The sequence below is a fragment of the Pygocentrus nattereri genome, chromosome 3, assembly GCF_015220715.1.
Source record: "Pygocentrus nattereri isolate fPygNat1 chromosome 3, fPygNat1.pri, whole genome shotgun sequence".
NCBI classification, from domain to species: Eukaryota; Metazoa; Chordata; class Actinopteri; order Characiformes; family Serrasalmidae; genus Pygocentrus; species Pygocentrus nattereri.
Window position 1 is genome coordinate 4,224,954 of NC_051213.1, and position 22,142 is coordinate 4,247,095.

The window sequence follows — 22,142 nt, forward strand, 5'->3', positions numbered from 1 at the left end:
TCTCCAAGTAGCTTTTGGGCTGTTTCGTTTGGTCCATTTATATGTACACAAGGTTTTCTTCCAACAGCAGCAATTTGGACCATTTGCAACATTTACACTTTAAAGCACCTTCAGTGTAATTTGCTGCAGCACGTATGTAACATGGTTAACTGCTGTCACCAAGCAGATGTGCTGCGAACTCATCAGGTGCATCAGCTGTTGATGATATTAAGCACAAAACTGTCTTTACCACCAACAAACACAAACAAATCAGGGTCTACTGCTCATTTTTAGGAACAATAAACAAGAAGTAATTGATCATCCAATGGAAGGATTATTACTGCAGCGCAATAAGGACTGCAGGAAAAAGTCAAAGCACCTTCCCATAAAACAGCTCGATCAGAAGTACAGAAGTAGCTCGACAAACTCACTGCAGTCCAGTACCTTGTAGAACTGAGATGGAAGTACACTTTCAGCAACTCTTGTTGGTGTTGGGTAGAACCATTTTTAAAAAGAGGTTCTTTAAAGAACCTTATCCAACAAGGTTTTATGATAATATGTAAAACCATGGAGAAAAAAAGGGAATTCATAAATGGTTCTTTGCTTGGTTAATTGGTTCTTTATAGTTCTGTTTTGGTACCACAGGCAGTTGCCAGGTGCCAAGTGGTTGCTATGGTTTTGCGAGGTGGTCATAATGGTATTCCCAGCTTAGCTAGGGTGCTGCAAAAGGCTGATATGGTATGCCGGGATGTGGCATGCAAAGGTGTTTTCCATGGTATCCCAGGTTGTTTTTAAAGAGTGGTAGGTCTTTGCTATGGTATCGCAGGTGGGTTCTAGGGTGTGGTAGGTGTTTTCTATGGTATCCAAGGTGGTTTATAGGGTGCGGTAGGTGTTTTCTATGGTATTCCAGGTGGTTTTCTAAGGTGTGGAAGGTGTTTTCTATGGTATCCCAGGTGGTTTCTAGGGTGCGGTAGGTGTTTTCTATGGTATTCCAGGTGGTTTTCTAAGGTGTGGTAGGTGTTTTCTATGGTATCCCAGGTGGTTTCTAGGGTGCGGTAGGTGTTTTCTATGGTATTCCAGGTGGTTTTCTAAGGTGTGGTAGGTGTTTTCTATGGTATCCCACGTGGTTTCTAGGGTGTGATAGGTGTTTTCTATGGTATTCCAGGTGGTTTTCTAAGGTGCAGTAGGTGTTTTCTATGGTATCCCAGTCAGTTTTTAGAATGTGGCTTGGCGACACAGGTGGTTGTTAGGATGTTGCTGTGTAATTAATATGTTTCCTACAGTTTTGCTAGATGGTCGCTATGGTATCCCAGGTGGTTTCTAGGGTGTGGATAGGTGTTTGCTGTGGTATCCTTCAAGCACTTTAAACTGTTGCTACGCAGGCAAACATAACGGAGATGGTTCAGCTTCCATACCTTGAAAAATCTGAGACAAGTTAGAATGAAAACCCAGCAGAAAGGAAACAAGAAAAAGACGAATATAAATGAGCAAATAAAATAAACTATTTGCTACTCATTTCTGTGCCTCCAGTGTTCAATTAACGTGCGGTGTTAATCCTAATGCAGATGTTATTTATCTATTTCTTTTGCAAATGTTCAGGTCATTCTGTACTGCTCTGTATATAATATGTCTACCTAGACTTGCATGTGTACAGGTACTCACGCATCTCTTTAGCTCCTCTGTAGCTCTTTATTATTCCCTCGTTTTCATTCCTTATTCTATTTGTCGTATTTTCCCATAGCGAGGTACACTCTGTGTGCTTGCCTGGTCTTTTTAGCACATTGCAAGTCATGTATGTCCACTCAGCAGGACTGATTCCTTGTATGCGTAACATAATGAACTGATTCTAATTCAATGTCTATTCAAAGCAGCCAGACTTAACCTCAACAGGGGGGATTTTGCTGTGCATATAAACTCCAAACCCCAGAAATCAATCGGTTTCCTTCCTATATAGACTGAGACACATCCACTGCGCTGCCTTCACTATATTCAGCACCACCATAAATCTTAAAATCTATCGGAGGGCTCAGTAACTGGCATATTAATTGACATGAGCAGGCAGTCACGTGACCCTCCGGCCAGTAGAAGTAGCTCTTTCTGTTTATGCTCCTATACTGACATATTGATGATAAAGAAACTGATGGTTGCAGATCTTCTGGCCCGTCTCCGTCTCTGGTGGGTATCGAGTTTTATCTCATCAGTTTAGCGCATTGCTAACACGCTAACCAGAGGGGAAATTAGAGCCCCGTTTCCATATATAGAGAAATCTACTTTATGAAAGTAATGAGATATTTATTATACTTCTGTAGAGCAGAATCTTTGATGATCTATCGGATTGGTTTTGTCTTTCATATCCTAACGAAGGCAATCATACCATCTGAGATGAAGCACACGATGAAGCTGGACGCAGCGTCCAGTACCATCTTCATCCTCCGCTAATTAAGATGCCTGGACGGTTCCGGTTCCACATCACTTCACGGAAGAGCTTCTTGGGGCGAGATGCCGTAGAAGAGTCACCTTTGGTTCCCTAGAACACCTGTTAATGGATAAGATGTGTCAGGTGTGAAGAACCTTCACAAAGTACAAAGAAGCTCAATGGAATGTAAAGTTTCCAAATGCAATTGAATATTTTTACATTACATGGAGGTTCTTTAAACTTCAATAAAGGGTCCTCAAACATCTGATTTACAAAAAAGGACCATCCAGAGTAAAGTTCTTTCGGGAACCAGAAGTGGTTCTTCAACGGCATTGCTTCAAAAACCTTTAAAAGCTTAAAAATAAGGGTGCCTGAAAATTTATTTAGATGTGCAGTTTTTTAGTAGGTGTGGAACCTTTATGTGAGGTTCTTTATACTGAAAAAGGTCCTCATTCACAAAAAGGATTTTTCTCCTAAACGTTTTTGCCCCACCTTGAAGATTTATTGAAAGGTTCTTTAAGGAACCATTAAAATGAAAGCTTTATACTGGAAGCTCTTAAAATAGATGGTTTTTCAAGGGTTCTTTGGTAAAGACAGTGGTTCTATATAAAACCATAAACATGGTAAAGTTTAACCGTAAAGTGTTGTTTGCATGGAGAAATGGTTCTTCAGATTGATTGAGAATGTGTTATATATGGTTCTATATATATATATATATATTTGAAAATGGTTCTATATAGCGCCAAAAACTGTGCTTGCATCATTATGATGTCAAGCTTGTATCTACAGCAGAACCTTTTTACGCTATATAGAACCACCTACATCATGTTCTCCATCAACCTGAAGAACAGTTTCACCATGCAAAGAATTCTAAGCATGCCAATGGTTCTTTGAGTGTTCTTGATTTATTAGAACCACTGTCTTTTCACCTTTTTCAATTTTATACTGTTTATACTTCTTAAAAATAAATGTTCCCAAGTGGTTCTTGGTTAAGGTGGTTCTTCAAGCATTTTTAGTAAAGAAAACTGATCTATTTAGAACCATGAACACTCAAGGAGCCACTTGCATCATTGAGCGGTTCCTTGCATGGTGAAATGGTTCTTCAGAGAGACAGAGAATATGTTGCACACGGTTCTGAATTGAACCTTTTTGAAAGGGGTTCTATATAGCACCAAAAAAGGTTCTTCTCTAGTTACAAGCTTGACATCATTGCAACATGAGAAGCATTTTGGGAGCTGTATAGAACCACATACAGCTCATTCTCCATCAGTCCGAACCATTTCACTATATAAAGAACCATTTAGTCCTGCAAGTGTCTCTCTGTATAGAACCATTTTCTTTACTAAAGAACCCCCAAAGAACCATTTTTGCCTTAAAAAGAAATGGTTCTTGTTTTAGACGTACAGTTAATGGAAAAACATGGAACTGGCATTTACGTAATGTTGAGGTTCTTTAAACTTGTAAATCTCCAAAATGTTCTTCAAAGAATCACGAACAGGAAGGAGTTTGGGACACAAGCCCGGTTCCTCAGTGACATCACTCCAAAGAACTCTTCCTGGAAACTTCATATTTAACACGGTTATTCCCACAGTGTGAGCATTCATGATCTTCCCGAGGGAAAAATGTAAAAATGTATTTATTTGTAAAAATGTGGTGAAGCACCAGCAAAAAGACAGAAACCCATTTTCTCCTAATTGAAACCAATTTGCTGATATTAAGTGCGGAGCAGCAGAGCAGCTCTCCAGCTGACGGTAGAGTCGCTCCACATCATGGAGCAGGATTTTTTTTAAGCCTGTCCCCGAAATTGAAATATCATATTAAGTAAAAACAATACCTGAGAAGAATTACAAGGCACTGTAATCCAGAAAGTGCATGATTGGGAGGGGATTACGGCGGGGCCGCCTGCGAGCTGGATTTACTCAGGAGCGAGGCTCCCCTGTTCAGCTGAAGAGTGATTTCCAGCCCGGTCTGGATTTAAGTTCTGTGCAGTGTTTGGGATTTATTTTAGCGCCGATGAACAGCGGCCGCCTTTACCGTCTCCCTCAGCAGCGCTGCATGTTCTGTTTATCCAGGCCTGTGTGTTTAGTGGAGGGAATGTAAATGATGGAAAACGGTCCGTGTTAGGACCTTAAATATCACGGCTGTTAGAACAAAACCCCGTATCTCCATCTCCGTTTTTTGACATAACTGGAAAATGTTTGTTTCTCTTTACATTGTGTGCACATTTCATGAGGAACAGACCAAGAGAAACGGCCCAAAATGACCTGGAAAAAAATTCTGGTTCCATTGACTTCCATTGAAATTCAAGCCGGTTTTTTCCTTCTCCTGTAAAGTTACCATTTTTAAGATGCGAGGTTTTGTTCTGACAGCAGCGATTTAAAGGTTCCTCAAAAGGTTCTTGCTTTAAAGATGCAGCTCTAGAAAAACCTTTAACCCCTTAAATGGCCAAAGCCCTAAGAACAGCTCAGCTACGCATTTAAAATGTTTTTTTAAGGGTTCTGTAGTAAAGAAAATGGTTCTATCGTTACAAGCTTGACAACGAAACAATAGAAGTTTACAATGCAAAGAAGCCTTTAATCATGCAAAGGGTTCTTTAAGTGTTCCTGGTTATATGTAGAACCATTTTCTTCGCTAAAGAACCTTTGATCATTTTTAAGAGTGCAGTTTGTATTGTAGTCTATGTAGTTACTGCATAACAAGGCGTGGTATGTAATAAGCCTGGAATTTTAAGTTTAACTAAGTTTAATCTCAGATTTTGTTATCGTTTCCAACCTAGTTGGTACCCTCAAAGGTATGTCTTCAGTGCCGTTAGTTAGGGAACATAACTGTACAATAAATCGTTGAAATTATATATTTTAGTTGTATTGCATAATTATATTCAAGCTGCGGCAACCACCTAGAGGCAGTGTTTGGCTTGTCTGATCTGGGCTACTGTATAGCATAACATGACAGTGCAACATGGTGACCTCTTTTGAAAGAGTTGCATAACCTGATACACTATATTTCCAAAAGTATTCGGTCGTCTGCCTTCACGCGCATATGAGCGGTTGCCAGGAGACGGTACTTGTCTGACTGCACTGTGCCGAGTGTAAAGTTTGGTGGAGGGGGGATCATCGTGCAGGGTTGTTTTTCAGGAGTCGGGTTTGGCCCCTTAGTTCCAGTGAAAGGAGCTCTTAAAGCTTCAGCTCCAAGAGATTTTGGACAATTTCACGCTCCCAACTTTGTGGGAACAGTTTGGGGACGGCCCCTTCCTGTTCCAACATGACTGAGCACCAGTGCACAAAGCAGGTCCATAAAGACACGGATGAGCCAGTTTGGTGTGGAAGAACTTGACTGGCCTGCACAGAGTCCTGACCTCAACCCCATAGAACACCTTTGGGATGAATTAGAGCGGAGACTGTGAGCCAGGCCTTCTCGTCCAACATCAGTGTCTGACCTCACAAATGTTCTTCTGGAAGAACGGTCAGAAATTCCCATAAACACTCCTAACCCTTGTGGAAAGCCTTCCCAGAAGAGCTGAAGCTGTCATAGCTGCAAAGGGTGGGCCGACATCATATTAAACCCTATGGATTAAGAATGGGATGTCACTCAATGTATGTTCATACAAATTTTGGTGAAAAAGTCGTTTACTTAGCTTACTGGCTCATTAGGCACTTATTGGTTTGACTTAATGGGGTGAATAAAATGGAGTGTGTGGAGACTGTTAGGACTGCTCTGCTAGATTCTGACAAATCTAATAGATTTATTGCACTTTCTTGACTAATATGGACTCTGGACGTGTGGATTCAGGTCTCAGTGACTTCAGACTTACGTTCAACAACGAGCTGAACGTGGTCACATCACGTCTGAAAGGCCGCCAGGCTGAGCGTATAAAAGCGCTACTTCACAAACCTAAATTGCAATAAAAAGACAGAGTCGATTAAGTCAAGGCAGGTACACAGTAGCACATACATTTGTGTTATATACACAGAAAGTTTTTTCATTATTTATTCATTTATTTTGGAACTGCTCTATTTTATTTATGTTGTCATACTGAGGAAGGAAAGATGATGTAACACAGTGGTAAACACGCCCCTGTCCCAACTTCTTTGGAACGTGTTGCAGGCATCAAATTCAAAATGAGTGAATATTTGCAAAAAACAATAAAGTTTATCTGTTTGAACATCTGTCTTTGTAGTGTATTCAATTGAATATCGGTTGAAAAGGATTTGCAAATCATCGTTTTCTGTTTTTATTTATGTTTTACACAACGTCCCAACTTCACTGGAATTGGGGTTGTAAAAAAAGCCCTAACCAACCCAGCAAAGACAGTAAAACACGTTTTCAAACCTTTTTAAATGTATAAATGTACATTAGTGCAGTAGGTGAAGTACAGAAGTGTGTTTGGGACGTGCCGTTAGATCAGCCAGTGAGACGCGATCAGCAGCTCCAGTGGCTGATTACAGCTCCGCTGTGCAGCTCAGTAACAGTTAAACATCTCTGAGCAAAGGTTTAAGGCATCTATTGATTAAGGAGCATTTATTGAGGTAAACTGATGAACTTATAGGGGGGCAGTTGTGGGCTGGGGGTTAGAGAACTGGCCCTGTGACCGGAAGGTTGCTGGTTCAATCCCCAGTGCTGACAGTCCATGACTGAGGTGTCCTTGAGCAAGACACCTAACCCCCAATTGCTCCCCAGGTGCCATGAATAGGGCTGCACACCGCTCTGGGCAAGTGTGCTTCCTGCCCCCTAGTTTGTGTGTCTTCACTAGTGTGTATGTGGTGTTTCACTTCACGGATGGGTTAAATGCGGAGGTGGAATTTCCCTGTTTGTGGGATTAATAAAGCATCACTTAACTTATAGAGTAAAACTCATGTTATTTGCCAACTTTCGGGATTCGTTGTCCGTTTAAGGTGCCTCAGTGTAACTGCAGCTCCATTTAAGGTGGAACGGAAAATTAAAACGAGAAGCTGGTGAACAAGAAGCTAACTTGAGCTTGACATCCATGCATGAGTTTATTTATTATCGAAGAGCTTTGTCAACTTCGGAAGCCACTTTTATTAGATTCTACAAAATCTCACACACTGGGATGTTCTGAGCTCTGTAGATGTGCAGGCTGAACAGATCCAGTCCACCAGTCTATCTAATCTTCTCCTCGTAGTGTTTTCTGGAGACGCACCTAAAGCGTCTACATATCTTTTCGTGGTCATTCTGGTCTACTTTGTTAGTTTTTATGCACTTGCAGGGCAGGATCGGCAGTAAAGGTGAGGAGATGAGAATAGAAATCAACACATTTGCATTTATGGCATTTGGCTGACGCTCTTATCCAGAGCCTCTTACAGATTGATCGTTTTACACAGGTAGGTGAAGGTGGTGTTAGGAGTCTTGCCCAAGGACTCTTATTGGTATACTCTAAGGTGCTTCCCCAGGTGGGGATTGAACCCCAGATTACAATGTGGAAGGCAGAGGTGTTACCCACTACACTGCACCAAGCACGCTGGTATACCAACACAACATACCATCCTCGCCTATCAACATGGAAATTAGCTTTTCTTAATGACAATCAAATACCATGAACTATAGGAAAATACATCAAAGTAGATTTAGAGTAGCTTTCGCAAGTATAGGCTGCTGAAGTCTTCATCCTAGGCAAAATTTCTTGTTTGCAACGAGTTTCCAGTCCTCTCTCTGGAATGTTAAACAACACATTTATTGTAAAAAAAATGTGATTTGAAGTTATTTAGCTATAACTTTAAATGCTGGTGAGGTGAATTGGGTAATTAGCAGTATGCACAATTTTTCACTAATAGAACATATCAGTGTTGGACTACAAGCCAAACAAACAAACAAACAAAAAAAGAACAAAACTTTTTAACCCCTTAAAATCTCAGGCTTATTACATATGAAGGCTTATTACTCAGTAACTACAGGGACGTCAATACAAACTGGTTGACCTCCTATTAGGTTATAGAGTGTGTAGTACAACGCTGGGCCTGCTGGTGAACCCTGGGCATTTAGGGGGTTACACTGATCTTTTGAGGCGTGGTTACTTTCTGTCATTGAATCATGAACATGGATCAGACACTCATTTCACTGTGCGGTTTAATACAGACACACTTGCTTTGTTGTTTTCCACACATTCAAGACAACAACGGAGCCAAACATGAACGAACTGAAATGATGGTTCTAGGTCTAGTTCATTTCCCACCTACTGAGAAGACAGCCGGAACCAGCATAATAACCATGATTAACGGTGCAAAGATGTTTCGGTCATTTTCTTTCACTCTAAAGCATCTCATTTGGCTAATCAGCGACCTTCCTTGTTCATTAGATTAGAACTTATTGGCTGATATGAAACTATATATTGCGCTGAAACTATATATTGCACACACACACACACTCACACAAACACAGCTGCAAATGATCATATCTTATTTAGCTTATGATGCCTTTTGCCAAAATCTCTGCAAAGAAATAAGTAACAATAGCAATCAGCACATCAACGCACCATCCTAGTGTACATGCTGGTGCTCTTACTGGTGATATAACAGTGCCAGGCAACTTCATCTTCATCTGGAGAGTAAAGAATCCACTAAATTGCTGTCCGCTTCAGCTGCTAGTGTAAGCCAAAACTACTTACAGCAGTTGGGTCTGCTTTAGGCAGATAGACAATAGGAAACTTGTATGTAACATCCTGTGTGTGCTTGGGTACATTAGACTTTACAGCCTCAGACACAAGATTTTACTGTTACTGTCTTGCTTTGCTTGTCTATTTGCACTGCTGACATGATGAGAGTTATCTACTCAGAACTATAGCCGTCTTTTACGTTTTACGAACATTCTGAGCTGCACCAGGTTTGCGTAAGTTGATACTTCATTTTGAGTAAAGTCCTTAGTTTGTATTTTCAAACTACCTTTTTACTGGGGAACAGCTTCTTCCCTGAAGCCGTAAGACACTTAAACTGCAATTAGACGTCACTGCAATGGCACTTCGTGTCCACTTATTTATCTCTGCTGCTGTACTGAACCAGTGCCTCCACTACATCACCCCTCCACTACATCACCCCTACACGTCACTTTATACATCACCAGTATTAAGACGTGCACCTTCTACCTCGTACTCATGCTGCTGTTATTTGCACCTTCTATTTATTGTCAATGTTACTTTTGGGAGTTAAGTGGACCGTGAGTACAATGTTTCATTCCACCTCATTAAGATTGAGATTAAGGGACCCTTATTAGTCCCACAACAGGGAAATTTCACCTCTGCATTTAACCCATCCATGAAGTGAAACGTCACATATACACTAGTGAACACACTTGCCCGGAGTGGTGGGCAGCCCAATCCGCAGCGCCCGGGGAGCAGCTGGGGGTTAGGTGTCTTGCTTGAGGACACCTCAGTCATGTGCTGTCGGCTCTGGGGATCAAACCGGCAACCTTCCGGTCACGAGGCTGGTTCCCTGACCTCCAGCCCACGACTGCCCCAAATTTGTACAGTCGATGAGGATGGGATTCCAACCCATGTGTGCAGAGCACAGTGGATTAGCAGTCCATCGCCTTCGGCCACTTGGTCTGTAAAAGCTCTCTCACAGAAAGCTGGTTATGAATATGCCACCCTTGTTTTACAGTAGTGTTCTGAAAAGCCTCAGGCCTACAAAGTTTAACCATCTGTTTATGGACAGATAGTGGAGAGATACATGCAGGACATTGTAAGGAAAAAAAAACATTTTTCCCAAGTTTTCCACATCAATATGGAGCGCTTCACGGATTTGCGTGTCATCCTTTCGCAGGGGCCATGCGAATCTTCTCTCTATTGATCCATTTTTGGTATATGTGCTGCTGTATTGAGCTCATGTACCACATGCGATGCGAATGACAATAAAGCCTTATTTTATCTACCTACTAAATTTGGTTGCACCACAGATCTGCAACTTGTACCTTAACTAGTAACAAGTAACGCATACGTCGCTTTAACATGACGACATGTTCAGACCCAATCAGTAAACCTGCTGCCATGGAAACGCGATGGCGGCAGGCTCTGACTTGGGCAGACGCTCTTATCCAGACGGACATACAATTTGACATTTTTTACACAGGCAGGTGAGGGCGGTGTTAGGAGTCTTGCCCAAGGACTCTTATTGGTACAGTGTAGTGTGCACCCCAGTCTACAGTGTAGAGGGCACAGGTGTTTCCCACTCAACTACACCAACCAGAAGTCCCATGGACTTCCATGTCCAGCACGATGTGTACAAGTTAAACTTAATAAGACTAATTATCTACAGGAGGCGTCTGTTTATTCTTTACTATTTCACTGATATGCAGCGACGGTTTCTAGTTGATCGACACAACGGCAGATCAGTTTAGCCGTTCGGGCAGCTGAGTCTCACTGTGTCATGCATCCGGCAAGCTCTCGGAAAGAGACGGACTTCATCTCCCAGACTCCACTGGGAGATCATGTGACTGAGCCACTTCCCTCAGACCCAGACTCCACTGCCCAGAATTCTCTCAATCCCCCCGAACACTGTGTGCCTTCTGCCCTGCCCTACTGTGTTTGTTCGTCTGGTGTTATGAGCACCATTATTCTCCTCCTGTTTTTTGGATTTGACCCATGCCCGTTACTGGACCACATTTTTGCCTTGTGATATTAAAACCGCTGTTGTCTTTTTCATCGCCTGGTTTGTTGATCCGTCACACACTGAGCTGGTGCTGTGAGTTTAGACCAGGGCAATCACAGCATACAGTGTTCAGTTTAGTTACCCAACAAAAAAGTCACGGCTTTGGTCCTTGGGTGCTTTCTGTCAGTGACGCAAAAAGGGGGTGTGCAGCGTATGCGGCGCATATGGGCGCTGCACTAGAGGGGGCGCTGCACTAGAGGGGCGCTGCACTAGAGGGGCGACAAAACGATGCCGGAAAATTATTTCTAGTCTGCATTTTCTGTAAGAGCTGTTTGTTCAAGTCTGATAATACACATCAAAAAACAGCACAGCACTAATCAGGCGCCCATCCACTCCGTCCCCACCCTCCTGTCGTCTGCTCCCAAACACAGGCGCTTGAGAACGCGGCCCATAGGGAACGGAAGAGGGAGAGAGAAAAAGGTGTTGTAGGGATGAAGAAAAGCTTCTCAAAGTGGTTGAAAGACAGCAGGTTGGTCAGTTTATACGCTTTATTCACCTACGTCACCTTTGTCTACCAAAACGAGACTGTAGGGTCCGAAAGTAGCGCTGGACCACTGGGTTCTAGCAAAGCCGCCTCACTGCTGCGTTCCCAAACGCACTTATTCAGAAATAAAGGAATCTAATGGAGGTCAAACCTTCCATAGTTTCCCCAAAGATCCCGAACTTCACCGGGAATAGATTCACACCATCAGAAGAGATCGCCGTTTCAGTTTAAGATGTATGTTACTGTGCTAGCTAAGGCTAGCCATGCTAATATTACCCAGCCAGCCAGATGAATGATAGCAGTGAGGCAGCGAGCTAACGCTAAAGCTAAACTCGGTTCTCCAGCTACGACCTGATTAACCCTGAACTGCTTATTTTCTCGGTTTAACTTCAAAACGAGTGACATTAGTCAAGCCATAGCTCTTTATAGTAACCTGTTTAGCTAGCTAACCTAGCTAGTCAACACTCTAGCTAATATGCTAACCGTGGTAGCCTGGTCTAAAGCTCAGCTCGCTGGTGGCACTAAATCAGCTTAAACTCTTAGTTTCCAGCCACATTCACACACATTCAGCCTGGAACTGTTTTAGTTGAGTTTTCCTTTACATTTTTATTTATTTTGTCCTTTTATTTATTTAATTTTCTGTTTTACCTTTTTATTTATTTTATTTCATACTTTTACCCCTCTTTACTTTTAACCCTCTTTCTTTGTGCTTATATTTTATTATTCTAATTATTAATCTCTATTTTATTGCATTACATTTTAGCCTGTCCACTTATCAGTTTATTCTGAATTATTTTATTTCTTCTTAATTAAATCCTCACTGCTTGTTTTTTGCTCTTACAATTTAATTTGTATTCTGTTTATAAAGTTCCTTATTTTAGCTTGCCTGCTTAAATATTTGATTTTAATTTTAATTTTTTTCAGTCACTTTAAGTTAAGGGGCGGGGTTTTGGGGGGGTGCCGATAATATGAAAGACTCACAGCAAATTTGAAAAATAACACCAAATCATTCAAGGAAACCTGCTCATAGTTTTTACAGTTGAGTTGTGACAAGGAATGTTGGCCCAGGAATATAATAAAAATAAAAAAATAAATAAATGCGTCACAGTCAGACTTCATCATGCACTCTCACAGAATGACTGGACTGACCGCTACGTTTGTGGGTGTATCAGGTTTAGTATCAGCTGAATGACCCTTCTCAAACTCGCTGCTCCTGAGCTAAAACAACGTATTCGGAGTTTCATCCAGTGCAGTAATTGGAAAATGCTGTGCGATGTGCTGTGGAGTTCAGAGAAACGGAGCAGTGCTTGGAATCGCTGACCGCCGGCAATGTCCAGTGCCAAATTTTGCGCCAATGCACAGTCAATAAAAATAACGCTTTTGAATTTTTGATGTGCCACATGTAGTGTGCAGCGGCTGTAGCCTCTTAAACTCCTTGGAACCACCGCACTTTGTGATGTTCTCCATAACGTTCATACTCCATAAGCTCCATTCAGAAGCTGGGCGTCGTGTGAGGCTGTAGCTCTTCTCTCCAGTCTAATAGACGGTGATGTCATTTTAAACCCTTATAATAAAAGAAGCTGAACTTTGTTTTTCTACTGAAAGTCGACCCGTTTTTCCCCAAATCTGGGCTCTAAACTATAAACAGACGGCATCTCTTCAGTGATCTGCTCTGGAAACATCACTTTTAGAGAACAACACAAAGAGCGGCCGAGATTTTTGGCTTTCAGCAGTAAATTGTAAGCATATAGTGATATGTGGAGATCAGAAAACACACGTTCTGTTCATTTCAGGGGAAAAAAATAAATAAAACTAAAAATGTACATTTATTTCATGCAGTTAGTGAATAATTCGAAAAATTATTACCAAAAATGCCATTTGACTGTAGGAAATCATCAAAAACGTTCATTTAACTTAAAATTGTTGAGCAATATGTGGGATATACTGAGTTTCATGTACAACAGACTTAAACTATGAGTTAAAACAAAATGCGGGGTTACAGTCCAGCTTCCGCAGTCCAAAAGGAAACTAATGGCAATTAAACTGACCTCATATTTAACCGCCTAATTAACTCACTGCAACAGTTGCCAGTGGGTAAAGGCTAATTAACCAGAGTCCTACCTTGTACAGCACTAGCTCTAGATGTCTCGGGGTTGTTTCTGTGACTGTCTCGTCATTTTCCTTCTTCGCAGTGGTGAACTTTCTTTACTACAGCCAACTTTACTGCTGATCCTGCTTGCTGTAGGTGTGTAAACAGAAGCCTATGCTGTGAACCAGCCCAGCTCAGCTACGTTCCTACATTCAGGAGACAGAGTGGAGCAGGTAACGCTGTATTTACATGTTGCCTTTGGAAAATGAGGGTCATTCCAAGCCTCATCGATGGCCACGTGCAGCCGTGCGAACGTGTAAACCTGGCCACGGTGACAGCGTCCACTTCAGAGCAGTCGCTTATTAGGTTATGGTGGAAAACAGGCACAAGGATGTAAAACTGACCCCGCCAAAAAACTGAAATAAAGGGTGCCGTTGGTTATAAAGGCTATTTCTCATTTTGGGACTTAAAAGCATCTCGATCTCACAGCTCAGACGTCTGCAGCACAGTCTGAGCTGCACTCTTCAGACAGAGGCATAAAACAAAAACAACACATTCCGTCTCTAACTAGACACATTAGCGTGTTCAGTTGGAGAGAAAAAAAGAAAACAACACATTTCGCTGCTCTTAAGACTAAATGGGTTGAAATATTTCTATGCCCAGTTACAGAAAATACTTTGTGTCTTTCAACTCAGAAAACAGTACAACAGAGAAAGTGTTAAAACAGGTAACACGTGTGTGGTGGTATTTAACGCATCACTTTTTGGAGTGGGCTTCTGGAGAAGCAGAGGACAAACTAATCCTTTTGATGTCTGCTGAAAAGGTACCCTTACTGGGACCCAACCCTGCGGTCAGCTTGGGTGCTGCCGTGCCAACCACCACGCGGCAGACACCGATGGAGAGAGTTCAGTTCACAGTGAAAGGTTCGCAAAACGTCGACGGGCGACTGAAGGAAATCTGTAATTCAACCACTGCCTTTTTTTCTGTAACTGTAACAGCAGCTTGCTTATTTATTTATTTACTTTTATGGGAAAAAGCATCCCCTTGGAATTAAAACGTTCTGCTTGCGTTCTCAGCCTCAAAGATCTCGCATTCCAAATAGCACAACTGATACATGGACCAAGTCCCTGTCATACATGAACATGGCACCCTAACTGCATTCTAAATGTGTAACATCCAAACCCCATCAACTTCACTTTCCCTTCTTTCAGAACAGGTCAAAATGCAAAGAGAACCTTCTACTCCCAAGAGCTCATGTTCTGGCTGAAATGATGAGGTTCTAATCTGGCAAAATATGAAAAGAAGCAACAATTTTACTAAAAACACAAACGGTTCATCCTTGTAATTTGTTTTTAACAGATAAAATTAGTGTAACAGTGTTTACATGTATCAGAAATTTTAATGTAACACTTTCCATGGGAGTTTTGACATTTATTTGTATTATTCACAATTTTTTATGATTTATTTCTTGTTTTAGGACAAATAATTTTCATTTAAAAAAAGCATATTCAATATAAATAACAAATTAAATATGCAGATTAAATATAAAGGTCAATGCTAAATATCTTGTCCAGTGCAGAGGTCAGTTTTGGGAACCATTAGTATGGTTAGTATAAGCTTCAACCAGCTTATTAACCGTCCCAGCAGCTCAGTGTAGCAGGTCAGAGGCAGTTTTACATCAGAAATGTGACTCTAAAGCACCAAAATGTCTTATTTCAGGAGAAAGAAGAAAAAGAACGGATGAATGAATGAATGAATGAAATGAATGTTGGTTGTAATTAAGACCCGTCGATTCAAATGTTGGACATTTAATGATGTTAAAGGCTTAATTTTTATAAACCTTAAGACTTTTTAAAGAAGTACAAGAAGACAGGCAGAGACGTTTTTCATGTTTCAAAAAGTTTTAGAAACTTTTTCCCATGTCACTGTGCAGAGCAACGACATGACAAAGAAGCAGAACCTGACTGGTCCTCGTGTGCGTACCCGAAGCGGTGATTGGCTCACAGACAGACGACTATAGCCCCGAGTTCGAGTTTGACTTCGGAGACAGAACCTTTGTATTTTCTGGATAAACAGTTCAAAAATGCACCCAACTCACAAAAGACACCACGTAAATGTTCTAAGAACACGTGAAGAACTCGACTTCGATAAAACATCAGATAGAACCTTATAACAGCAAGGGGACAACATGTAAACAGTAAACATACTTGAAGTCAATATTTCCTTTACGCTGTTCTTTACTTTCTAGAACCCTGGCGATGTTGGTTGGGACCGAATCACAGCTGTGATGATATTACTCATAAAACACCACCACAAGTGCTCCACTGCGTAAATAAAACAAGAGGAAACTTGCCCGGAAAGCAATAACGGTTGTGTCATGTCCACTTTGAGGGAGAATCAGCCAGCAGCAATCACCACAGGGAAGGTGGAGGCTGGACCCATCAGTCATGGCGCCTTTTGACCGTGGATCTCCAGCCAAACACCAAGCTGCCTTTGGATTAAAATGTGAAATGGTCGCTGCTGCTGAAGCAGCACTGTGTGCGGCTGCACGGAATCAGGCTGCTAACGATAATGATGACAAATTGTCTCTTGGCCAAGGAGATCCACCCGCCACTCGGGGAACGGCTCTTCTAAATTAAGTTTTGTCAATAATGTGCCTCCAATTTGTCTTCTCGGGAGAACGCAACAGAAATATTGGTTACAGTAACAGGCTGGTGGCAAATGATTTCTCTCAGCTTATTTACAGTAACGTCATTACCATACAGGGGGACATATTGGGTAATATTGGATACAGTGATACGCCTCTGGGGCTCTGAGACACTCCAGTGGACTTTAATCCGCCATACCGTCTACATGTCTGCTAATAACTTCATTACACACACTTCCCACTATCACACACGGATCAGGCTCAAAGGCTTGAATGTGTTCTCATATATGGCATTTATGAGCTTTAATAAATCAGTGATTAAATAAATGGAATGTAAAGCCACACAAAGCTGAAGTAGAACCAGCTTATTACACTCCCGTCCTAAAGTCTGGAATCGTTGTTGCAATTCATGTAAAAATGGTTTGCAGGTAGATAAAGAAAACTATTCTAATATGACACAAACACTCTTCATAAACACATAATTAGTATGAAGTTGTTTGATGTTCTTATAAAATTAACATCCAGAATGAAGTTCTAATAAAATTAACATCCAGATTGAAGTTCGAATAAAATTAACATCCAGAATGAAGTTCGAATAAAATTAACATCCAGATTGAAGTTCGAATAAAATTAACATCCAGATTGAAGTTCGAATAAAATTAACATCCAGAATGAAGTTCTAATAAAATTAACATCCAGAGTGAAGTTCTAATAAAATTAACATCCAGAATGAAGTTCTAATAAAATTAACATCCAGAGTGAAGTTCTAATAAAATTAACATCCAGAGTGAAGTTCTAATAAAATTAACATCCAGAGTGAAGTTCTAATAAAATTAACATCCAGATTGAAGTTCTAATAAAATTAACATCCAGAATGAAGTTCTAATAAAATTAACATCCAGAATGAAGTTCTAATAAAATTAACATCCAGATTGAAGTTCGAATAAAATTAACATCCAGATTGAAGTTCTAATAAAATTAACATCCAGATTGAAGTTCTAATAAAATTAACATCCAGAATGAAGTTCTAATAAAATTAACATCCAGATTGAAGTTCTAATAAAATTAACATCCAGAATGAAGTTCTAATAAAATTAACATCCAGAATGAAGTTCTAATAAAATTATCATCCAGATTGAAGTTCAAATAAAATTAACATCCAGATTGAAGTTCGAATAAAATTAACATCCAGATTGAAGTTCTAATAAAATTAACATCCAGAATGAAGTTCTAATAAAATTAACATCCAGATTGAAGTTCTAATAAAATTAACATCCAGAATGAAGTTCTAATAAAATTAACATCCAGATTGAAGTTCGAATAAAATTAACATCCAGATTGAAGTTCGAATAAAATTAACATCCAGATTGAAGTTCGAATAAAATTACCATCCAGAATGAAGTTCTAATAAAATTAACATCTAGATTGAAGTTCGAATAAAATTAACATCCAGATTGAAGTTCGAATAAAATTAACATCCAGATTGAAGTTCGAATAAAATTAACATCCAGATTGAAGTTCGAATAAAATTAACATCCAGAATGAAGTTCGAATAAAATTAACATCCAGATTGAAGTTCGAATAAAATTAACATCCAGAATGAAGTTCTAGTAAAATTAACATCCAGAATGAAGTTCTAATAAAATTTACATCCAGATTGAAGTTCTAATAAAATTAACATCCAGAATGAAGTTCTAATAAAATTAACATCCAGAATGAAGTTCTAATAAAATTAACATCCAGATTGAAGTTCTAATAAAATTAACATCCAGAATGAAGTTCTAATAAAATTTACATCCAGATTGAAGTTCTAATAAAATTTACATCCAGATTGAAGTTCTGATAAAATTAACATCCAGATTGAAGTTCTAATAAAATTTACATCCAGAATGAAGTTCTAATAAAATTAACATCCAGATTGAAGTTCTAATAAAATTAACATCCAGAATGAAGTTCTAATAAAATCAACATCCAGAATGAAGTTCTAATAAAATCAACATCCAGAATGAAGTTCTAATAAAATCAACATCCAGAGTGAAGTTCTAATAAAATTAACATCCAGAATGAAGTTCTAATAAAATTAACATCCAGATTGAAGTTCGAATAAAATTTACATCCAGAATGAAGTTCGAATAAAATTAACATCCAGAATGAAGTTCTAATAAAATAAACATCCAGATTGAAGTTCGAATAAAATTAACATCCAGATTGAAGTTCGAATAAAATTAACATCCAGATTGAAGTTCGAATAAAATTAACATCCAGAGTGAAGTTCTAATAAAATTAACATCCAGAGTGAAGTTCGAATAAAATTAACATCCAGATTGAAGTTCGAATAAAATTAACATCCAGAATTAAGTTCTAATAAAATTAACATCCAGATTGAAGTTCTAATAAAATTAACATCCAGATTGAAGTTCTAATAAAATTAACATCCAGATTGAAGTTCTAATAAAATTTACATCCAGAATGAAGTTCTAATAAAATTAACATCCAGATTGAAGTTCGAATAAAATTAACATCCAGGTTGAAGTTCTAATAAAATTAACATCCAGAATGAAGTTCTAATAAAATTAACATCCAGAATGAAGTTCGAATAAAATTTACATCCAGATTGAAGTTCTGATAAAAATGAACATCGAGAATGAAGTTCTAATAAAATTAACATCCAGAATGAAGTTCTAATAAAATTTACATCCAGATTGAAGTTCTAATAAAATCAACATCCAGAATGAAGTTCTAATAAAATCAACATCCAGAATGAAGTTCTAATAAAATCAACATCCAGAGTGAAGTTCTAATAAAATCAACATCCAGAGTGAAGTTCTAATAAAATCAACATCCAGAATGAAGTTCTAATAAAATCAACATCCAGAATGAAGTTCTAATAAAATCAACATCCAGAGTGAAGTTCGAATAAAATCAACATCCAGAATGAAGTTCGAATAAAATCAACATCCAGAATGAAGTTCTAATAAAATCAACATCCAGAGTGAAGTTCTAATAAAATCAACATCCAGATTGAAGTTCTAATAAAATCAACATCCAGAGTGAAGTTCTAATAAAATCAACATCCAGAATGATGACATAATGACTATCCAGAAAGAAGTTTTAATAAAATTCATGCCTAGAATGAAATTCCAATCAAATTTATATCTAGAATGAAGTTCTCATGAATATTAACATTCAGAATGAAGTTCTAATAAAATCAAATTAATTATCCAGAACGTTGGATATTAAGGGATACTAGATAAAACTGGATTTGAATAAAAACAACATCCAGATTGACGTTCTACTGAAATCGATATCCTGAATGCTGCATATTTAAAGTGATCTAACCGTGATCCAGATAACCCATCAAGTAAGAACATAGACCACTGTAAACCATTTATCAACCTGCTCTTCTTCTAAAACACTTCAAATATTTAATAAAGCATTACATCGTCTAGTATCAAACCTCATATTTTACTCTACACAGGTTTACCTGCTATTAGAAGAAAAAACAATTATAGAGCAATAATTAATATGACAAGTGATTCCAGGCTTTTCGGGGCGGTGGTGGTGCAACCCAACAAGAAACACAACCATGATTATAAATCTAGATACATTTTAATTTATACATCAAACCAACCCTTTATTTGTTGATTGAAACGTGAGGCCGGTGTGGTCAGCAAATCTAAGCTAAAACATGGGAATGGGTGTTGAGATTTTCCTGCATCTTTCGTGATTTCCGAACTCTGATAAGGACCAACATTCCCCTCGTTATAAAGGACAATTATCCACAGTCTTGCTTCCTGATCACAACAGAGCTTTAAATCCTGCACTACCAGGGGAATTCAGCCCGTCGCTGTACCAGCCCACTAATGAGCAGTGAGTTATCTGCATGCACTGAATGGACATTGTAGTGGCTAATATGCACAAAAAGCCCAGAGTTACGCCTCTTTAAAGCAAAGTTACTGAAAGAGCACTCACACCTGCAGCTCAGGTCCAGACCAGACCAGGAAACAGGACACTGACACCTCACCCTTCTTTTGCTGTCCGGGGTCGACCAGAGGAGGATGGGTTTTTTTCAGGGATTCCTCTCGAGGTCTCTTTCTCTTGCCCTCATTTAAATGAACTTTAACACAAAGTGACTTTAAACTGTTCCGTTTCCAATTCCAGTTTCTTAGGAGGCCTGAAAGTTCATGAACCCTTTAAAAAATTCCATATTTCTGCAGCAATTTGACCTAAAATGTGTCCTCAGAGGCCTCCTGTGTTCGTGCCATGATAAACCTCCACAAACGTGTTGTGAAGATCAGACTGCGACGGATCCCTGTTCTTTAAGTTGAAATAAAACACACCTGGTCGCCATCCCACTGATCGAAAACACCCTCTCTGACTCCAATTTCACCTTCAGTTTATCTGCGAAACCTAAAGGTTCATAAACCTTTGAGCACCACAGCGTTTCTTCTGGAATGAGGGGTATTAATAGTGAGGTTGTGCTGCAGTAACAGCCTCTACTCTTCTGGGCTTTACACTAGATGTTGAACATTGCTGTGAAGATATGATTGAGCATTACTGAGGTCAGGTACTGATGTGGGATGGTCAGTTCTGGATCACTCTAACTCATCCCAAAGGTACTGGATGGAGCTCCATCCCTCCAGAGAACACAGTTTGATGACCCTTAGCGTTCGGCATGGTGACCTTAGACTCTCCTCAAGAGCATTCCATTCTGCTGGTTCAGTGCTTTTCTATGGAGATTATTCTTTCTTAATGCTGCAGTTAAACGGTTTCTACCATCTCAGGGATGTTACTGTGGTTACAGAGTTAAATGAGACTCTAATGGCTGCTTCAGACTGTAGCCTTTTCTTCCACCTCCTTCTGCTCACAGAACTGACCTGCTAACATCTGACTGATAACAATATGCTGGACTTACCTGATACAATTTCACTGCAGGTTTAGACATTGATCCGAATTGTAGTGTTAATGCTACCTGCTAAAGATGGTACAATATCACTTTTAATGACACCGAAACATTGTGAATTGGCGGAAATATATATTTTTAAGCCCAAGATAAGTGTTTCTAATAAAGTGGCCAGCAAGCGGAAGTACAAGGTAGGTGTTTCTAATAAAGTGGCCAGTGAGTGGAAGCACAAGGTAGGTGTTTCTAATAAAGTGGCCAGTGAGTAGAAGCACAAGGTAGGTGTTTCTAATAAAGTGGCCAGTGAGTGGAAGCACAAGGTGGATGTTTCTAATAAAGTGGCCAGTGAGTGGAAGCACAAGGTGGGTGTTTCTAATAAAGTGGCCAGTGAGTGGAAGCACAAGGTAGGTGTTTCTAATAAAGTGGCCAGTGAGTGGAAGCACAAGGTAGGTGTTTCTAATAAAGTGGCCAGTGAGTGGAAGCACAAGGTGGGTGTTTCTAATAAAGTGGCCAGTGAGTGGAAGCACAAGGTAGGTGTTTCTAATAAAGTGGCCAGTGAGTGGAAGCACAAGGTAGGTGTTTCTAATAAAGTGGCCAGTTAATACAGTTACCAATACCTAATGTTGAGTAGAACGACTGTTTTTATGGCATTTGCTGACTAATTTATGGCATTTGAGTGCATCAGCTACTGAAATTAATCAACCTGAAATATCTCCAAACAAAGGATTTGTGGAAATACACTAACTCTCCATGTGTCACCGATAATTATCTCCGCTTCAGCAGAAATGTTTTCTGAAAGCCTTGATTAGCTGAATAAGGTGTATCTGACTTGGCCTGGAACCAAACTCAACAGGCCGGTTTATTGGCAGGAGGACGGCTGAACAGCTTCGCTCCAGAACATTTCCTCTTAGATTGTTTAAAAATAAGAAGGGCAGTATATCTTCCAGACTGTCCATTATTTCAGGTGCATATT

At 39.7% G+C, this 22,142-nt stretch overlaps 1 non-coding gene across 1 annotated transcript; it reads right to left on the reverse strand.

The window, feature by feature from the left end:
* Positions 1-10,119: 10,119 nt before the first annotated feature.
* On the reverse strand, positions 10,120-10,226 carry LOC119263142. Its single transcript, XR_005130149.1, has one exon. It is a non-coding gene; the product is annotated as a U6 spliceosomal RNA (small nuclear RNA).
* Between the last annotated feature and the right edge of the window lie 11,916 nt (positions 10,227-22,142).